This window comes from Anomalospiza imberbis, chromosome 1 (assembly GCF_031753505.1).
Source record: "Anomalospiza imberbis isolate Cuckoo-Finch-1a 21T00152 chromosome 1, ASM3175350v1, whole genome shotgun sequence".
Classification (NCBI taxonomy): Eukaryota; Metazoa; Chordata; class Aves; order Passeriformes; family Viduidae; genus Anomalospiza; species Anomalospiza imberbis.
Window position 1 is genome coordinate 103,457,626 of NC_089681.1, and position 22,110 is coordinate 103,479,735.

General features: G+C 38.6%; 1 long non-coding RNA gene across 1 annotated transcript in view; it reads left to right on the forward strand.

Annotated features, from left to right (window-relative positions):
* The first annotated feature begins 609 nt into the window (after positions 1-609).
* Positions 610-22,110, forward strand: part of LOC137486234 (uncharacterized) — a 45,599-nt gene continuing 24,098 nt past the window's right edge. Inside the window, exons 1-2 of the long non-coding RNA XR_011005643.1 lie at positions 610-645; positions 3,369-3,423. This is a non-coding gene — a long non-coding RNA (uncharacterized lncRNA). The remainder of the gene's footprint in view (positions 646-3,368; positions 3,424-22,110) is intronic.

Here is a 22,110-nt window from a genome sequence, read left to right on the forward strand (position 1 = left end):
ATTGAAATAAAACCCCTGTGCTCTCCATCTTCTTTTGTTCTGCCCAGCTCCTTTCATTCTGGGCTGTGGGTCTGAAGCGTGTTTGGACTGCTAAGTGTGTTTGTTCACAAGGGCAGACAAATCTTTCATCCTTCATCTGATGGTCTTGGGCTCAATGTGCATGTTCCAGCACTGGGCACTAGAGACCCCGAGTTTCTTTGCTGGAGTCACCTGTATCTTAATTTTACTGACTGACCAACATCTGCCCAAGGCCTTTGTCTGAACTGTGTGTTTACAGCTGCTTTGGCCTTTTGTCCCATTGTTGAGAGATCTGCCCCCCACTTAGGAGGCTATTGATAGATTTTATTGATCCCAAGCTTACTTCCTGTCTCCACCAGTTCCTCTTTCTAATGGCCAGGCTGCGGCTGATGCAAGTGCACCCTCCTCCAGGTCGAAACTAATAGGCCTGATTTAAAATCCTAACAGGTGACTTTAATCTGTTGCCTGAAACAGGTGGGGAGTGCTGGGGTGCCTGACCTGCCAGCCAGCTCTGAGGGACCAGGGGCTCCTTCTGCCCAGCACAGGCAGAGTTTGGCCGCTCTCAGCCGGGATACCTCAACACACGGTCTTGTTCATGTCTCTCTTTTGGAAACCTGCCTGCTGATGGTAATTGAGCTGCCTTTCTAATTCTCTGCACAATTTTATAAAGAAATCTGTTGGTGCTGTGGGCCTCCAGAGATTGCTAGTGAACAGGGCTAGGGAGAAGGGAAGGGAGTTAAGCTCGCAGTGTTTTCTCCTGAATGGTAACAACTGAATTAACTTCTGATGTGAAAATGAACAAAGCAGTATGTTTATAGCTATAAGACTCCTGATGACAATGCTATCAAAACAATTTTCCTTTTTTCCTTCTCCTCTGGATGTTTTGATGCACCTGATGTGAGCTTCTCTGAATCCAGGCTTGTTTCAGTATGAGCTGGAATAATGTTACTGGGGGGAAAGCACAAGTAAGAAATTTGTGCTGATACACAAAAAACCTCATTTTTAGACTGGTTCCAAGTTCTGTCCTTGTTTCTTTCTATTGTTTGGCTTTTCTTTCCTGCTTCTGTGATTTCTGTTGCTATTTCAAGATTTTCTGCAATGTGGACTCTGTCTTTGATCTTGTTTTGTTTGTTGTCAGTGTTTTTGCAATCCAAGCAGAAGTAAATGGTATTTGAAAAACAGTAAGTTTGAACCTTTTGGTGATTGCTTTTTTCTGCTGAAAAACAGAATTTTAAAATTTATTTTATTTGGAATAATGCTGATTCTTCTGCAATCTATAAGAAAGAACTAGTATTTTATTTTTTTTTAATTTTTATCTGTGAAAAAAGCTACAGTATCAATTGAAAGACTCAGTCAAGCAGTGTCAGCTGGCAGTGTTATTCAAAGACTGTCACTGTTATGCTCTTAATTCTGGGAGTCCAAAATTAGACCCCTAATTCCAGACCTGCACCTTTCCATATTTTTTTTGGAGGGGGGGGGAATGTTGTCACAACATTAAAGGCTTTTATTTCAGCTGTATTGCACAGAATTTACTTTTTCTAACAGTGGTGTTAGAAAGTCAGTTCCTAAATACAGATGTAGAAACTTACCTGTAGCCACTTATTTCCTAATATTTTTGACAGAATTATGTATCTCTGAATGTGTCAGTTATTTCCTTTTGGCTAAGAAAAAGTGTGTGGCTTCTTATCCCAGTATTTCATTTTCTGTAAAGGTTGGCAACAATCCATAATTCTCTTTAAATTCTGGGAGAATCCAGAATTTAACAATCCATAATTCCCTTTATTTCTGGGAGATCTAGTTTTGTTAGTGTTCAGTGGCTATGCATACTTATGAAATGCCTTGTCTGCAATTTTGAAATGGCCTGGGACCTCAGCAAAGCTGTGGTTCTACTCACATAAAGTCTTAACAACATATTATGTGGTTATATTTATATAGTTTGACTATATGTAGTTATTTGTTATACCTTGCATATGTTGTTGCAATATACACTGTTCCATATCATGGGCACACTCCCATGGTAAGGGCCATGTTCCAGAGAAAGCTGGAATGAAACCATCCTATGATTAAAGAGCATTTTCTTTACATTTTTCTGTAAAAGGACTAAGCCTTTGACACATCTTCCCAGCCCAAATAATAAAGCTTAGAAACATTATAAATTTTTGCATTTTTGGTTTGGTTTTGTGTGTGTAGTGCTGGTTTGTTGTTGTTTTGTTTTGTTTTTTGGGTTTTTTTTTTTTTTCACAGTTGTGCTTATTTTATTTGTGAGGAATTTTGGTCTTGGTTTTCTTTTTTCTGGAAATTTCAGTGATAGGAACTTTTTGTGATATCTTATCCTGCAATAGTCTGAGGGAAAGGGCTAGCAGTATGCTCTTATTCTTTTAAGGAGCCATCAGTGTGCCATGCATGACATGAAAATGTAGGTAAAAGTGACTCAGAATGAAATGAGATTTCAAATTATTTATCATTTCCCCTTTAACCTCTTAATCTTTGGCTTATGTTTGTTAAAGCCTATCAAAAATTAGTGTTGAAATGTGGTACAAGATGCTATTTGCCATAGATTGACATCACCTTTTAAATTAAATTGTGAGAATTTTCAGTGCAGCAAACAGATATAATTAATGATACTTTTATTTTTTCAAGGTGAGAGACAAAAAGCTGTAGGGGAAGAGAAAGGATAATAAACTCTCACAGCCCTAAAACTTGAGGACCGTTGGCTTAAGGACTTCTTTCACTTTTTAGTTAAGAAAGGGTATTAAAAAGGGTTGTGACTGAAGGTATTAAAAATCTTTGTAGGTCACTTATAATAGCTTATTCAACAACAAAGAAAGTAATCTTTCTGGAAACTGCTTCTTTTGCTGTCTTTGAGATTCTGCACTGAAATATGGGGTTTTTTTGCAGAGGAAAAATTGTCATGGTGGAAAGGTAGAACTTCACCTTTGAAGCACCTAGGCTAGCTTCCCAGGCTAGCAGTCACAAAAGATTTAAGTTTGTTTACAGTTAATTTAGAAAAAAAAAAAGTTGCCTGTTCTGTGCTCAGCATTGACAATGCCAGCAGAAGCTCCATGTTGTCAGAATGGATAGAAATCACGTAATCACAGAGCTGGGGCTGGCGATGGCTGCTGGCCTTTGCAGAGCCATGGTGGGTATAGAGCTCTGCAATAGGCTCGGCTGTGGCTTATATCCTTGAAAGCAGCAGCTTGTTGGCATCATCTCCAAGTTCTGTCAAGCAAAATGTGCAGCTCCTTATGCATATTGCCTATATCTATTTTACCTTCTGTGGACAAATTGCATATAATGTCATAAATTGGTTTAAAGAAAATTGGCAAAGATCTACTCCTTAATTATCTCAGGCTGACATCTCCAATAACTGAAACTTGAAAGTCTCAGGAAGAAAAGTCAGGCAAGGTGAGTGTCTTAAGATGTGATCCTGGGCAGCTTGGACGTCTCTAAAAGAATAATTTTTGTGGGTTTTTTAGGGTTTGTGAGGAAGCTGTTGGAGTGAGAGACAGGGACTTGAGATTACTTTGCAGAGAAGGGAAAATATGATGTGAGAGGGAGTAGATCTTAACTGATGATTAACTCCATTGAGACTGTAATTTGTTCCAGCTGCGGGGAACATACCTTGCTGTCTCTGTCTCGAGTTAATTTCAAGAGCACTCCAAGAGCACTCCAGGCCTTTAACCACAGCAGTGAAATCTCAGCACTTTGTCAAACAAGCCCTTAGCTATGTCTGTGTTAGCCATAGGACTAGGCTTTTCTTTTTTGGCCAGTTTTCCACAGAGCTAGTAAACATGACAACATACAATGGTCATACACTCCTTCAGGGCAGGCTCAAATCAACCTCCATTTCTTGAAAGAAAATGCTATTTGTATACAGAAAAAACTATGGTAAAAAATAATATTTTAATTATTTTCTCTCATAATAGTTTCCTAATGTCCTGTCCATTTTTCCTGTCCTGCAAAAACCTTAAGGTTGTAAAAATGGTGCAAACTTGCCTCCCATGTGTATCTGGATTACTAAATTACTATGGCTTGGGACCTTTCTTAAAGCTATAATCTCTTTGTATTGGGAAATCCAGTCAAGATTAAAGCTGCATAGAAAGAGCTGCTATGAAAAGATGCAGTAAGATGATGTCCTGCTGTCCTTCTATCACATGTACTCTCCAGCAGTGTATGGGAATGATTTTTGTAATGAATTACAGCTGGGTCCCCTTAGCTCATCCAGTGCAGGGACTGGATTATCTGTTTGATGAGTGAATGCTTTTTAGATTTTAGCAGATAATTTACTGATTTAGGCTGCCTTTCTGGTTGAACTGTTTATATTTGCAAACTTCTGAATATGGATATAAATTATATGTCATTGCTAGTTCCTCTTTTGTGGTAGAAAGGACAGAGAAAGGATTAGAGCATACTGCTATGCAGGCATGTGTGTCTTGAGTCAGACCTGTAACCTACAGGAAAACAGCACTGTACTTTGCCAGAAATCATGAGATATCCAAATAGGAGCAATTCACTTGGTTCTGGCAGAGCTGGCTTTGAAACCAAATTTTTATTCAGCAGTTTTTTTCCAAAACAGTGAAAATTCTGAACTGGAATAAGTAGTTGTCTCCCTCCTCCACAACATGCTATTAAAATACCACAATGTTTTGCTTATGAAACTGGTGTGCTCTGCAGGATCCCTGACTGCTGCTGCGTGAAGCTGACAGGGTTTGACTGTTTTGCTGCTGTTAATCAGTGGGGTTTGCTAGTGAAACTAAAAGGATTATAGCAGTTTTATTCAGCAGCTTCGTGGGCTCCCTGGGTTCCCTGGTGAATGGGAGGCTGTCCTGGGAGTCACAGGCTGGAGTCAGGCAGCTGGGAGCTCAGGTGGCTCTGAAACCTGCAAGTCTTCACATCCAGCTTTTTATTGCTGAGGAGACAGGTAAATAAACAGCTACAAAACAGCAGGTTTCCAGCCTGCCTCTGTGTTCTGTCAAAAGAGTGTTTCCATGAAATGCTAACGTTTGACAAATTGCAGTTTTATGATGGAATAAAGATCAGATAGAAAATTTGTTGTATCTGGATTTTGATCTTTCTCGCATCTCACTTGGGAACAATCTGCTCTTTGGATGAACAGGCAAAACCTGTTTATTTCTCCCTAGAAGCAACGTGCTTTTAACTCATTAGTTCTTACTAGTTTGAGTTTTATGCTCTATTGACCACAGACTTGCAGCTTCTCACTGTCTGGGAAAGAAGACAAATCTCTTTGTGGCTTACTGGGAGATATTGGACAGGTGTAGTCAGTGGAGGTGTGTCCTCTCCCCTGTGGTTAAACTGTGGCGCCCAGTATGTGCCAGTGTGGTCAGGTGCACATACTTGTGACTTCTGCATGTATGGGGAGAGGTGTAACCATAACTGCTGCTTCCACAGGCTAAAAATGTGATTTTGCTTTTAATTATCTTTTAATCTTTGCTCTTTAAAAGGTGGGTATTTCAATATACATGCTGTGGTTCATATGCCTCTTTAAAACATTGATAATCTGCATCCCCAAATTCTAGTTGAACACTTCTTTAAGTCTGTGAGTAATTGTTATTTAATCAGCTTTTTTGTTTTGTCAACTTTTTTCTCTGTAACCTGACAGCTAAGGTGGCAATTTTGCAGAAGATAGATTTGGTAGTATGCAAAGTACCTTTTGGAGAAAGGGGAAGGAATGGAGGGAGGAAGAAACCTGTCACTAATCAGGCTTAGGAATCTTTCTTTATATCACTTAAACTAAGAAATGCAGGCAATGGTAGTCCTCAGGAAATTACTTCCCCTGCTCTAGGAGAAAAGGTGTTGTCTATGAAGTACAGTTTTGGCTTAGTTTCTGACTCTGGTAGCTCATCTAAACAAAACCAAATTGTGTTGCTTCTCTGTCCCTTTGCCTTTTTCTTATGGGTGGTTGTTACTGTGGACTCTAAATGTTAAGCATGCAGCTGGGAGACTGAATGGTTTTGCTGGTGCTTGGCACAGTGGAAATTGGTGCTGCTAGGAGCTAGAGGGGTCCATATGATGCCTAACAATTTCCAGCCAAGCAGCCCTACCCAATTAGTGTTCTTAAGACATGCTCACAGGTTAAAATATTGTTTATAGGAACATACTACCAAAGATGCAGGAGTAAAAAGCTGTACTACCAAATGAAGCTTTGTGGATATCCCATTGCAATGAAGTGTTGTTCAATTAAAAAGAAATCCATTTAGAAATTTCCAGTGGGCTCAGAATACTATTCTGACTTCACAATTTCTAGCTAACATAGCTTTTATAAATGCATCCCTTTGACACAAAACCGACCTGAAATGCATTGAACTCCTAGAAACTGGAGATTTTATTGTGTCAGTTACCCACTGTGTATATTGTGCTGAAAAAAATCCAACACTGGCATGGAATGATTAAATCGACTTGGTTTTCTTAGAACATTCTCCAATCAGGCTCCTATTCAGCACAGAATGCTGTTGTTGACATTGCTAAAATTCATAATGACATCTTTTTCTTTCTGCAACAGAGGAAGGTTTTTTAAAAATTACTTGTACTATTTGTGGACCTTAATTAGGCCTTAAATGTGAATCACAAAATTTTTGCCAAGCAATTTATTTGAAAAGGCATGTAGCAGTCTGGCTGTTTGTACAGGAATAGTTGGTAGTTGCAGGTTTGTAACTGGCTCAGGTTGCATACTATTGTACTCAGGACTGAGCATCTTAAGGGCATATTGTCTCTAAATTTGGATTGATTGTTCAACTCAACTGATATTGGATCTTTGGCTGCCAAATTGCTTGCTCAGGGATTTCCCTCTCTCCATACTTTCTATTATGTGAGTAATTTCAATGATTCCTGATTTATGAAAGGCAATCCTAGAAAAAGAAATGAATTGGCTTGGCATTTGCAAAAATGGATCTTGGTGTGCAGGTGCAATTCCTAGAGGGGCAAGTCTAATGAGGAGAATCCTGAAGTAAGACAAAGGCGTCACATGAATATTCACTGAAATACAGAATTAGGGGTTTTCTTGGTTGTAAGGAACTGTTTAATTGCAACTGTGGGTTGGTTATTTGGTCACTATCCAGCTTTAGCCTGTTCATTTCAAGAACCAAACCTTCTTGTGAAATTATCTAAATAATAAATTTTTAGTTAGATTTGCAGCTGCTAAATGTCTCAAATCTTTGGTATCTTCGCATATTCAAAGAGGAAACTTGCAAATGCGTCTCAGCCCCATTTTTGCAAATCAGTTGAGTCCAAATGTTCTTGAAAATCAACAAGGCTGCATAACTCATTTCTGAAAATAAGTAGTACGATTATAGATCTCTGGGATGGTTTTGGAAATATTACATCAGAATATTTATTTTGAGGTACTTTGTGGGCAGAAGGATGAGTATCCCAAAAGGAGTGTGTTTTCAATAAAATCTGTAGCTTTTGCTTATATTTAATATATTAGTTTTATCTAGCTGATTAGGTAACTGGATTTCTTGAATTTTTTTTTTCCTGAATGTATAAGAATCCATTTAATCATTAAAATTGAAGCTTCAGGTTTCTGAAGTCAAAGGTCAGGTTCTAGGAAACAACAGAGTTGTGGTAGAGATGGAATCAATCAGAATGAAGTGGAATCAATAACAACTCAGCTATTATCAAAATGTGAAGACAGTGCTCAAAACATTTTTTTTTTTTTTAGAGGGCAGGTATCTTCAAGATTGATTTCCTTCATTTGTGAAGGAAGTGATAGTTATTTGCAGAAGAAATGTGTATGCTGTGGAATGGCTGAATTCAGAGACTCTTTTGCAGGAAATGCCTTAGGGATGATGTACTTTGACAACCATGGGACACTCTGTGAAGACCAAGGATTGCTATGAAGAGCCAACAGGCTGGCTGATCCAGTAAAAGGAGAGCTTTACACTGGGATTGACAGACAAGTGAGATGTCTACCAATGTACAAGTGAGGATAAGAGAGACCTTCTAATCAACAAAACAGGGGAAAAGTGGGCCCATTTCAAATGTGTGCGCACAAATAAGGGATTAGTGAGATTACAGCATGAGGGAAGAAACGTTCATCCGTTTATTGGGAAATCTGCACAAGTGGGCACCTCTCTCAAATGCCTGTACACTAAGGCTTGGTGCTGGGGAAATAGTGTCCTTCTGTGTTTGTATGGCTACAATCTCAGGGATGTTAGAGACGTGGTAGGATAGCTCAAAGGGAGATGTGTTGCGGTGTGTGGAAACAGGACCTTTAGGAGGAACAAGCCAGGACAGTGAGGTGGGGGAGCTGATCTTTGTGAGAAGGTAGAAGGAACGCACAGAGCTGTCTTGTTATGGATGAACCAGCTTAGCTTGTTATGGTTGAACCAGGGTTGGAATTAGCAGATGGACCAATTTGGACCACATATTGTCTGCATTGTGGGCGTTTGATCAGGAAAAAAGATGTAGTTAAGACCTTCAGACATCTGGAAGAAGCCTCATATTCATGGGCTGTGGGACTTTAAAACACCCCATCTGTGCTGGATGGGCAACAGCAGGGCACAAGCAATCCAGGAGGATTTTTTCCAGTGTGCAGCAATGACAGCTTTCTGAGACAGGTGACTGAGAATCTGCTGTACAGGATCCCTTACTTACAAGCCAGGAAGAACTGGTGAGGAGTGACCAGTGACAGTGACCTTGAAATGGTGGAGTTCAGGATCCTGAGAGGAAAGACTGAAGCAAATAACAGGATCACAGTCTTGGAATTCAGGAGAGCTGACTTCAGTCTGTTTAGGAACCTACTTGAAAGAATACCATGGGTTACAGTCCTGGAGAGAAGAGGGATCTAGAAGATCTGGATGATTTTCAGGAATGACTGTCTCCAATCTCAAGAATGGATCATTCTGATTTTTAGGAAACAGGCAAGGGTGTCAGGAGGTCTGCACAGATCAACGAGATTCTCCTAACAGAACTCAAATATAAAATGTAAGAATATATGCAGTCAGTAGACTTAGGGGGAATATAAAAATAACTGAGTGCAGAAATGAGATTGCAAGAGCCAAAGCATGCATGGAGTTTTATCTGGCAAATGATGTGAGAGGGACTGAGATGGGCTTCTACAAAAGGAAAACTAGGGAAAATGTGGATCTGGTACTGAATGTGATGCCCTGATGACAAAGAATATTGGAAAGGCCAAGGTTATTGATGCCTTTTCTTCCCTAAAGGCCTGAGCAGCCTTCTGTCTTTGACACTTCTAAGCCAGAGAGGTTTGACTAGAACATCTCCAGAGGTCCCTTTCTACCATTACAGTTCCATGATTCTGTGTTTTAAATAGTGAAATAGTTAAAGGACCTGATCTGCTAATGGCCATTTTGTGCACACAGAATGATCTCCAGTCAGCAAACAGGATTTTTTTATAGTTTAATTTGTCCACTTCAGAATTGAATATGCTGAATTTTATTTCTATTGAATAATTTGTGCTATCCTAGGTAGAAAGCTGATAAATTTGGTTTCTTTATAGATCTAGAAAAGTTTGCCAATTATTATTCCAAATGTAGTTTGACTTTTTACTATTTTTAACAGCTCTTGTACTTAATATCTGAGCTCAAGAGTTGCCATCTTCTATAAAGACTGTAAGAACAGTCTACAGTTTTAGTTTCTTGAAATAATTCTGAAAGTTCCTACTTTGCATTTGAGCATTTTAATGCATTTACTCCTATAAATGCAAAAAATAATATTTTGGGGTTTTTCAGTATGAATAAAGATAGCAGTAAATACTGACACTAAGTACTTCTCATTCTCAAAGTGCTCTAAATTTGTTGTCTAATTACTATTCACAATACTCTTGGGAGGTTCATGTATTTAATTATCCTCATTTTATAAGCTCTGGGAATATGAAACAGTGGCACATGGGACCCAACAAGTCTTTGCTTTTTTGCATTTCTGCCCCAGCACCAAAAAATTGATTTCCTGCGTGACGCATCAGAAAGTACAAGGGGAAAGAAAAGAGACCTTGAACTGAGCCAAGGTCTGCTTTAGTGTCTAGGCTGCTCCCAACCAGAAAGCTGTTTTCAGTCATGAACTTCCTTGCTTTCATTCCATGACACCAGCACCAAAGAAGTTTGACTTGGAGAGGGAACAAATAGGACTTAAACTCATTGTCCCCTTTCTCTTGAAAGTTGTTGCAAGATTTAATTTTTTATGGTCTGTTTTGTAAGCTTTGCTCATGAACATGTTGCAGTGAGTGACAAATGCATAGACTAAAACAACATTTTCAATGATATTTTGTAAAAAAAATTAGAGCCTGACGGTTCAGTTGCATTTCCATTGTGTGTCCCTTCCCAATCAATTATTTTTTACAGAGAATGGAAAAAGCAGTAAGTAAGTACTCACTTTTTAAAGATTTTTTTTTTTTTTTTTTTTAAGGATTGATTAACTGTGCTAGAATATTGGGAGAAGTAAACTGCTACTCTTCTGAAAACTTCGACCATAAATTGAGGGCAAAGGTAGTTGAACTACTTGGCTCCCACGTGGCAATTATGTACTTAATTATTTCATAAGCATCCTTTTTTAAAAAGTGGGGGGTTCCATATAGTGATCCTTGATGATTCACTGAGCCTAATAATGCAGGAAAGGAAGTATTTTACAAATGTTAATAAAAATATAGATTGAGTAGTTAAACTGACTTGGTTTATCCTGTGTAGTGAAGCAAGTCCTTGTCTTGTCATCTTTTGTATTTCAAGAAAATACAGGTATTCAAATTTGCCTCACTCTATTTCTCTAGATAATCTCCTGACTTGACAATGGAAGAGGTAAGTGCCGATTTTGTGGTCAGATATTCTCTGCTTGTGAGGAGAAAGCAAATAAATTGTTCTTTACTAGGACATGTTGCTTGATTCTATCAAAAAATTTACACTTGCTGGCTTTGAACAAGTGGCACATGACCAACCATTCCCCCAGACTTGGTGTTTTGTTGCTTCAGTGCCTTTCAAGGCTGGAAACTACACTTGCACCATAGCTCACATTGCCAGTGTTCATCTATGAAAGTACTCACTGATACTGTGGCAAAAAATATGTATATTCTGTGGGAAAATTAGGCTCTTTTGGAAAGCCTATATTATGTGAGTGGTAAGTCCAGAACTTTTCACGTCTCTCAATTACTGACAAGTGCTGTTATTCTTGAGTGGTTTATTGAATAAAGCTGATTTATCAAATGCTACTTTATTTTAGGTCTTTACATCTGTGGATTAGCTACTGATGGACTTTCGCTTGTTAGTGATAAGTTTGTTATATTTAGAGTAATGCTATCAAGTTCAATTCTGGAGTCCCAGTTGAAAGCAGAACTGTCTTTTGTCTTTATAGTTGTATGAAGACTAAAAGGTGTGAATAATGCCCATGTGCTCCAACTTATTTCTGCAGTCTGCAAGATGGTTTTGGGCAATCACTAATATTAGTAGTGTATAACTAAGATTTAAATTTCTGTTTTGCTTTGGCCTTTTAGCTGTTCTTTCTGGTATAATTTAATGGATTTGATCCACAAGACTTGTGTGAATTTTAACTTCCATTGGAACATTATGCCTTTAGAGGTATCATAATGAAAGTCTTGCTGGGGAATGTGAGGGTTTTTTTGAGCCAAAATAACAATGAGAAAGAGGCAGAGAAGATAATAAACCCAGTAATTTAACACACTCTTCTAGCCTTAGCTGGGGCAACAGTTGGAACAATTATCATTCACGACTGAGACAAATGCTCTTGGCTATTCAGCTGTGGGTCTGCTTTACACTTCATGTGAAGAACTAAATATTCCCAGAGCTGTTTCCTATCAGTCTCTTACCTGGTAGTTAGGATGCTTCCTTGAACACTGAGCCTGTGCTCAGTCAGGTAATGCAGGGATTACAGCATGGCTGTGGAGCACATGGCTGGCCCCACCTCCTAAGTGAGTATGGCAAGAGTGAGCAAGTCAAGTCTTCTCTTCTGAAAGGAGGAGTTGGCTGTTTTGATTTTTGTTTTATTTCTCCTCTTCATTATTTGATTGTTCTGACACAAATCTGTTTTTCTGACACACTTGATTTCATATGAATACTGAGCAATGGGATTTTCTTAATCTGCAGGATGGAAAACCTCTTTTGTTCTCAGGTTCTGTTTGTTACTTCACTTTCAGTTGAGAAGAGGGGGCTTGTGAAGTGTGTGTAGGAATTGCACACACATAGTTGAAGCATTGCATGCTTCTGTTTCAGAACTGAGTGAATACATTGTGCTAATGACAGCCATAACTGTGTGTTAATACAGATATTGGAGTGCAGAAAGGAGTCACAGTTGGGTGTACTGACATAGACTAAACTTCATCCCTTCTCTCCTTTTTAGAAGTCATTACTGGGGGAAAAAGCTAAAAGAGTAAAGGTCAGTAGAACAATGACAATAGAATATTTATAGTGGGGTAAAGTAAATGATTTTTAATGTTATTTTTGAGTGATTGAATTGATACTGTAGTTTAATACACAGATTAAGTGATTGGGGAGGGAATTAAAGAGGTAAATCATACAGGGCCAAAATGATAAATTGTCCCAAAATGATAAAAAAATCTGCCAACACCCCTTCACCCCACAAACTGAATGCTGTACCTTTCAAGAGGGCTCATAAATGTCAGCGGTAATACTGATTTTAAACGATCTGGTTCTTCACAGTAAGTTATGAGATCTTCTAGCTTTAAATACAATATTGGTTCATGCAAATGACAATATAACAGACTTTGACATCCCAAAATATCCCTTCCCACCCTGCTTCAGCCTCCTCCCTCTCTTTCCTCCCCTTCCTCATTGACTGATCTGCAGTAAAATACCAAACCACTACATCTTGCTATCCCTTTTGGGCTAAAACTTCTATTTAGACCTGTGAGCAGACAGAGATAGAAAAACTAATAAACTAGCTCTGGCACTCTGTATTCCAGCATCAATTTGAACTTGTGATGAACCTGAGAGCTGGTATGTTGTTAAGGCTGTTGAAAGCAAATTCTGAGCATGTCCTTCTTGGACAAAGAGGGAATTAAGCTGGTCTGTGACACTACACAGACAGAGATGCAAGGAAAGAACTAAAGGCAGCAATGGTCTAGGAATGTTTATGCAGGTGAAATGTTCAGTATCTTCAATACTAGTTGCACATTATCCTTTAGGGGCTGACTTTGAGAGTGATGGTTTTGAAAAATGCTGGGTGTAAATGTGTGTCTTGTTCTTCTGCCTTGCATTGGAGACAAAAGCCAACACTGAGGACCTTTGGAAAGGAAAAAATAGGGAGGTAGCAGAAATAACTTACTGGGTTATCAAGCTTGCTACTTTCAGATGGTGCCAATACCCATGTTGTAAACTTCGAAAATGAGACTGTTTCTAGATTTTCTCCTCATAGATGCAAGCCTAGTCACAAATGTTATGCTTTTCATGATCTGAAGCTTTTATGAATTCCAGAAAGAATGTGTCTGTGGGAGTTTTTTATCATTTTCCATTGCTTTTAAACAATGTTTTCTCTCTATCTCTGCAATTTACTATTGAGATGATGTGGTGGGTTGGCCATGTCTGGATGTCAGTTGCCCACCAAAATTGCTCTATCGCTCTCCATCCTCAACTGGACAAGGGAGACAAAATATAATGAAAGGATTTTTAGTTAAGGACAGGGAGACGTGACTCACTGATTGCCATTATGGATAGAACAGACTGGAATTGGGGAAATTAGTTCCATTTATTACCAAACAAATCAGAGTAGAATAATGACAAAGAAAGAAAACTGAATCCTAAAGTACCATTGCCCCACACTTCTTTCTGTGCTTAACTTTACTCCTGTTTTTATCTAACTCCTCCCTGTCAGCAGGGTAGAGGGATAGGGAATGAGGCTTGAGGTCCATCCATCACATGCTGTCCCTGCTGTTCCTTTCTCCTCAGGGGAGGAGTCCTCACACTCTTCTCCGCTCCTGCATGGGGTCCCTCCCATGTGAGACAGTTTTTTTTTAACTTCTCCAATGTGAGTCTTGAGGAGCTGCTCCCCATGGGTCCCTTTCACAGGGTGCAGTCCTTCAGAAGCAAACTCCTCCAGCATGGGTCTCCTGTGGGCTCACAGGTCCTGCCAGAAAACCTGTTCTAGCATGGGCTCCTTTCTCAATGGACCCACAGGTCCTGCCAGGAGTCTACCACAGCACAGGCTTCCTGCTGGGTCACACCTGCTCCAGTGTGGGGTCTTCTGTGGGCTTCAGGAGGCTATTTGCTCCCTTTTTAACCTCCATGGGCTGCAGGAGCATAGCTGCTTCACCATGGTCTGCAACACAGGCTGCAGAGGAATCTCTGTTCTGGGGGTGGAGCGTGTCTTCCTCTGCCTCTTCCTCCTTGTTCTTCACTGACCGTGGTGTCTGTGTAGTTGTTGCTCTCACATTCTCTATTCCCTCTCCAGCTGCAGTTGTGCAGGGTTTTTTCCCCCTTATTAAATATGTCATGCCAGTGGTGCTGCCACCACTGAAGAGCTTGGCCTTTTCACAGAAGCCACTCCTATACTCCCCTTGGTACTCAAACCTTGCCACACAAGGTAAATCCTTTTGCTAAGTTATAAAAGTAGGCCCTTCTGTTTGGATTACATGAGTGACTTTTCAATTGTTCTCCTTCAAGGCGGTTTTTTTTTCAATACTGTTAAATGGAAATGTTATGTATAATCTTCCAGATAAGGTCTCATCAGTGCCACATATGATGGCTTTTTAATTTTCTCCCTGACAACACCTCTTGCAGTGTGCCCTGTCTCTCTCATAGCCATGTCACTCACCTTGAGAGCAAAGAAAAGATTGAATCTGCCCAAACCCCGGCAGAGTACTCCATATGGCGCTGTGTAGGAAAAATGCTATCTAAACTGGAGGAGATGGTTGTTAGTACAAATGCTTTGGGAGTGACTGAAGTAGATAACAAGAAACTGTGTTGAAAGAAGCTATAAGGCTGGAGGGAGGTTATTAGTGGAGTTCCTCAGGGACTGGCTTTGACATTGATCTTATTTATTATTTTCACTAATTACCAAAAAGTAGGATAAAAACAAGAATGTGCTAATGAAATTTGCTAATGGCTTGAAGTTGAAATTATGTAAGAGACCGGGATTGACCTTGAATAGTGATGAATTGGAGATGGAAAGGAATTATTATTAAAATAACAAGAAGTTGCATGTTTGGATGAAAAATAACAAGTATTTCTGGCATTCATCATTCAGTGGAGCAACAAAAAGTTTGTGGAAGTCTTAGGTGTATAATATAGTCAGAGGGTGAGTGTGTATCTAGTTTGAAATGTAGAGAGGTCTGATCCTCCCACCACTGGAGGGAGACAAGGACCAAGGAGAACAAACATTGATAAATGTCAGATGATGTGTGAATTCATGTGTAAAGGTGGAAAGCAAGTCTGACCCCTGTGAAAGATTGCATAGATCTGCTTGTCTTCAACTGCACCACCTCAAAATGGACAGTACAACACTGTTAATGCATGGGAAGGGAGGATGCAAGAGGTCTGTGCAGAGCTGCTGTTTTATTTGGGCCACATGGGTCGTTTTTAGGTATTTACTTTAATGAAAAAAAAAAAAAAAAAGGAAACCTAAATCCAAGCCCAAGCAAACTAATTGGTAATTGCAGTTGTCCTGAATCAAAACAGTCCTGAGGATCATGACTGAAGCTCCTCTAAACAGCTGTTCTTAATCTGTGCTTCCTGGAAAACTACAATCAGTTTATTTTCAATATATTTCCTTAATTGTAGTGGAATTGTTTCGTATTAATTGTTCTGGTATTGCTGTTTACGGCAATAAACTATATTACTGTTTACCAAATTGGTACTATTGCATTTCTGCTAATAGGACAATTTCTTTTTACATGTTTTTAACAGAAGACAAAGAAACTTCAGACAAGCCAACAAGAGTCTGTTAAAGACAAAGCACATGTACACTCATGAATGGAGAGATACGTTAACAATGACATCAAAATTGAAGGAGAGGCAATATTTGCCAAGAAAAGAGGATAATCACTTAATCCTGTTCTCTGCTCCCAACCAACATGGAACATTAGACAGTAACAAGAATGGGAGATTGCAGCTCCAGTGATTGTTTTCTAAATGTGGGAAACACCAGATAAAGGAATAAGAATAGATTAGACAGGTCCTAATGTAATGATGACTCACTGCTCTTTCCCATGCTCTTAATCTGGATGTCCTGTCTCCACTGCAGGAAATGTTGTACAGGCAACACTGCTTTTCTAGTTAGCATGTACAGTACTTGGTCACACATACCTGTAGTGGAATTTCATAGTTTATTCTAAAAGGTGAGATTGGAGGCAATTGTATCATGTCAAGAACTTTCTATGCAGTTTGTAAACCAACTTTTCCCTCTTGTTTGCCAGAACATTACTTTTTTTGTTTTGTTGTTTGTGGGTTTTTTTGTGCTTTTTCCTTTTTTTTTTTTTTTTTTTTTTTTTTTTTTTTTTTCTGTTATGGTGGCTTTGGTGCCAGTGCCCTTATTTAAATCAAATTTCTCCTCTTTGTTGTAAAGCTCCTGGGGACTTACATGAACACTTGGCTGTTTTGGTCGAAGTCTCAGTGGTGCTATAGCAAGCACGTTCACAGGATTTAGCACCTTTTGATGCAATTTAGCTCTGGTGATACTTAAGCTACTGTTTCACCTGAAGTCTGCAGTTCTTTTACTCCCTCGGGAATATGTTAATGAATTATTTCACACTCTTTAAAAAATATATCTTTGCAGTCACAGAGCCAACTTGGCATCTTGGGGTGGTATTTAAATAACTTCATGGAAAATGTATCAGTCTAGTTTTTTTTTAAAAAAAGCATAGTGAATAAATTCAGTGTGGCACGAATCTGGCAGCTGCATTGCAAAAAAATATTCAGTGCAAGTAAATTATGTATTTTTTGTTGTTGTTAAAATAGTTCAGAAAATATACTTTCAAACATTATTTTAATTGCTACCTTTATTCTACTGCTTCTAAATAAGCTTTCTACTTGGCAATTTACTACCTGAAATCTGATATTCTAAATGATTCCTTGTTTCCTGATGTAAAATGTATCTTTTATGATCACTCCCAAAATCTAATTTTTTTCTGTCAATCAAATTGGTATTTCAGGCTGTTTGTTTCTTTATACCCATAAAGACACAGGTGCATAATATTACTATCATTCATGTTGTATCTTTTCTCGGTGTTTTTTGTGTATGGATATTGCTGTAATGATTATCTGTCCTCCACTATATTTATGATTGGAATTATTTTTATTCTACATAATTTCTGGATATGCTTTCAGACTAATAAGTACTGCATTGTTTTAAAGTTCATTTAAAAACATATTTTCTATATAAATTAGAGTATATTAGTACTGAATGTATTAAGAGTTAGAAGTGTTTTTTGTATTTGTAGTTTCTGCTATTTTTGTGAGCTATTAGAAACCTCATTAAAAAGCATGACAATAAGAGCCATACAACCTACTTTCCAGATCAAAGTAGTTCAAAGAAATCTAGATATGCATATATATTTTCATTAATATTGTATTTTTACCAAAGCCTGCTCTGGTTATTAGGCTTTTTTTTTTTCAATTTTTATCAGTGAGTTTGAACAAGAGTTTTGATTTTACAATGCTTTAAGCATGCTGTGGTTATTCAGGTAAACAAATACAAGTCCATATTTTGATTTGAGGGCATTTGTTGCAACTCCTATAACCACTGAACTTCAGTATTGCATATTGTGTACTATCAGAACCTGTGGAGAAAACAACAATTCTATCAGCTGATACTAGATGACACTGGAGAAATGGATAACAGAGAAACTGACAGTTTGGGGAGCCTGGTTTTGGAGAAATGCTGTGCTTTACCTAGGATGACTTGAAAGTCCTTGGCAGAACAGGACTCCCGGGTATTGGGATAATGCACTGACTCCTCTCTCCAGTCTCCGTGCCCTAAATGCATCCTATCTCTTCCTATCAGCACCTTGATATTGAGATTTTAAAAGATTTCTGTTACTGCAGCTGTTGTTGGCTGTGTATTTTTTTTTGGCTTCATTGAAGTGCAGGATGGGGAAGAGGAGTATATTCCCTCCAATTCCAGATTACTTATAGCCTCAGTGGACCTGTGGGTAATAGAAGGAAAAGTACTGTAATGCAGACTGTTGGAAAGAATTAAGTCTAAACTGTAATATTCAAGTGGCAGGATGAATACTTCTCCATCCTCAAAATAAAGAAGATTTGCAGAAAAACAAAACTTTGGTCTCTTTCTGTGAAAGAAATAATAGGTTTTAGATCCTACTCATAAAGTGGATGAGGAATATTCAGAAGCATCTGTTACTCCTTTTCCTGTGTGTGCAGTCAAGGGTGCAAAGGATTTGGTTCACTTGGGTGAAAATGCACTCAAGAGTTTCAAAAATTCAGAAAAATAATTTATAATGTGCCTTTGCACTGCAGCAGATTTTGTTTGGGTCTCTTAATATTTGTATTTTAGATGCTTGGATCACCAAGGGAAGAGGGTTGAGTATGGCACCAGAGAGTTTGCTGTTGACTTGTGCTAGCACCAGTAAGTCATTTAGACAGATGGGACGTGAGACTCAGATTGAAATTTAAATGTGGGATTATAACTGAGCCCTCCAGGGACCTAGAAGTGCTTTTGTTATGGTTGTAAATGTAATGTCGTAGATATTCCTTGGTGAATTGATTAGGGTTTAAGCTCTTAAAATGGGCTGGGACAGAAATTGGCATTGTGACTTCATGATGTGAATCCTTCATGTCTCTCAGTTACGAATAGGCTTCTGCTGAGCATTTTGCCTTGGGGTGTCTTCAGCACTGGTTTGTCCACCTGTGGAATTAAAATTATTTTTTAATGCTTGGAACATATTAATTTCAAAAGAGTTTTCCTTGCATATAGATTTCAGAAAAAAAAAACCAAACTGATCACCTAGAATTTAAAGAGAACTTAATTTTCAAGTACAATAAGAACTGTAGTCTCAGACTGGGATATGAATAGCTTTATATTTAGATGCTTGGAAAAAAAAGAATTATGCTGTTATGTGTTTGCTTCTCTTGCTTTAGTGACAAACCACTTTAATTCTGTTGTTGTTGAGTTGAAAATTGTCACTATGGAAGAGTCATGAGAGATCTTGGATATTTTGGATCTTGGTGAGTTCTACCAGATTCTTATATATAGTCACACAAGAACTCAGCCCAGCCATGGTTCAAAACAGCAGGTTGTGAGTCTACCCCAGTCAGATGTTTACTGTGTCGGTGAGGGGTTGTGGCCAAGGGACTGATTTTTTGTTTGAAAAATTAACTCTGTATTCTAAGAATGCACAGAGAGACAATGCCTGTGAGCAACAATTTCATATTTAATTCCTTTGTTTATAATACATTATCATTGATAAACAATGATCATAATTACAATGCTTCTGTAGTGTACTTTAGCTTTTGTAAACCAAATTGTTGCAGGGAAGGATATCCTACTGAATTGAGATGGATTCAGTTGTATGTGGGAGAGGATGCCAGATACATTGGCCCAGCCTGAAGGGATGGTGAATATTTGCATGCTGCCAAAAGTCTCAGTTCATTTTGAGAGTTCCATAGTTCAAGAATCAATTGGATTTGCATATCCCAAAAGTTCAGGAATTGATTTCCTAAATGGTGATATTCAGGGCAGAATGATCATGTCTGCTTGTTATTATATGATCAAATATATTCCACGGAGGGTGAATTATTTAATCTCTGTGGAAACATGGAATTTTCATGATGCATTCGGATTGCAATGGACACTTTTTTTTTTTGCAAAGGAATGAAATTATTCTGTCTTCTAAACATATGATCTGTGATGCCTTGAAGGCTGCTTGGAGAGGTAGATAATTAGCTACCCCACTGCCTAGAGAAATAGCTTGGAGATTTTTAGAAGCCTTATGCAAATGGTTTGGGATATTATACAAAATTAGTTTCAGTTAGGCTCAGATTTATCTAATTTAATTGAATTATTGGGAAAAGTAAATCTTTGACTGAGAAAAAGAAGGAAGAAGAACATAGAGCGAGAAAATACATTGGAATATGAACTTCAACAATTAGATAGTGATGGATTTATAGCTGCCATTTACTTTGTAAGTGTTCACCTTTAAGGCATCTGTAATGACTTTCTTTTATAAGACTCTAACAAAATTAATACCCTAGACCACAGGTGAAATAATTACTTAACGGAATTAAACCCTGTTGCTGAATATGACTGTATAGTGAACTGTGAACTCAGCTGGTAAATCTACAGCCTCCGGGGAAGTTGAAGTCCCAGCTCATTCTACACATTGTGCTTCAAGTTTCAGGGAGTCTCTGGCATGGAGAGGGCACTTTTCTGAAGAGGAAACTTGACAGTTTTACCAGGCCTGCAAATTCATATTTGCATGAACTGTGGTGGTCTGTTTTATGCCTGTGTGATGTCTCCAGCAACCTTTCTTTCTCTGTCTTGCTTATGGGTGAATCAAATTTCTTCTTAATCCAGGGAAGATGGTCAGGCGACTGGAGGAGCAGGTGGTGCACAGCTGATTGCTGGTGGCTAGCTGCTAGCTGCCTCTTCAACATGCAGGGCCCAGGCAGAGAGCAGTGAGGAAAAAGAAATATATTGGAAGCTGCGCAGGCCTTACAGCCGGGCTGGTGGTTCTGTGGCTGAACTGAGACCAGAGAAGCTGTGAACTGGCAGTTGTATAGCCTGAGGTAGGAGGGAAGGCTGCCAAAGCAGGACTGTACCCAACAGGGATGACTTTTCTTCCATGGAGAATGGTAGAAGGTATACAACATGTTGAGGTGGCGTGGATAAGTCAGTGGTGTGTACAAACGACGAAAGAAATGCAGGACAAGTGGGGTTATCATGGATAGACCTCTGATGATTCTGTCAGAGCATGTAAGCTTTATATCCACTCTTCATTAACTAAATTTCTGCAATTTCAGTGAGCTCGTGTTCTGTTTCAACATGCAGAATGATTTTGCAGAGCTATTTGAACAACTTCTACTATGATTTGACCACTGTAAGAGCAAATTCTTTGAGCAGCCTCAAATATGTGTTTTTGTAAAAAGCTTCCTCAGGCAATGCTAGCTTCACTTACTGCTTTTGGAACATATGCTGAAGTTTACATCGAGGATGTTTCCTTGTGAGCTCCTAATTTGCTTCTTGAGCAGTATTTTGTGGGCAACTTCAAGAATATAATTTGGAGTTTGATTAATTACAGTAAAAGGTTTTCAATGAAAGTTATTCTGTATATTTATCAGTAAAAGAGACATGTTACTTTGCGGAATGAAAACAGTTTAAGGAAAACTCAAAAGTAGATTGAAATATCCTAGATAATCATCCCAGCTTTAGGAATACATGTAGTACTTTATTACTATAAGATACATTGAGAATATAGTACTGAAGATAACAGGCACCATTTGTGACAATTTGTTATAGAGCACTGAACATAGGGTACTGTTGACCTGCACTTGTGAAAAGCAAGCCTGAAATGCTGGCCTAGAATTTCCCCTGGTACTTTGCAGCTTGGTGAAAGAAATTTAGGAAGATACACTGTTGGGACTGAGAACTGTGGTGCTTTGTTTTGGACATATTGGTATATGATCAAACATGGATCCTAAACCAAAAATGTTCTGCACATTTACGAGAAACTGTATTTTACAGCATTTTCTTGTTTTTATTTTTGCATCTTCAGGGTGCTGTATTGTTTCCTTTATGTATAGCAGTTTCTTGATGAGGACACTCTTGTTTTCACTTCTCTGTCACTTGGAGAACTAGGCCAAATGAGTCAGCTGGACAGAAAAGCCAGGGAAAAGCAGAAACCCAGTCAGAAGCTAAATGACAGGTTAACAATTTGTTATAAACCAAACCAGACAAGGGAACACTGACACAAGAAATTAGCCAATCCCTTCTGGGGCAGCAGAACTGTCTTTTTCTGCCCCAAACAATATTTCAGAGTACAGAAAGATTGTTTGTATCTTGCCCATGCATACTGGATTTCTCTACCCTTCTCTGGCATATATTCTGGAGGTATTGCAAAAATAATAAAATATCAAAGAGCACTTTAGACTTTTTTTTATTGCTGTTAAACTTCAAGTGGGAGAAAGATTTTTAAATTCTTTT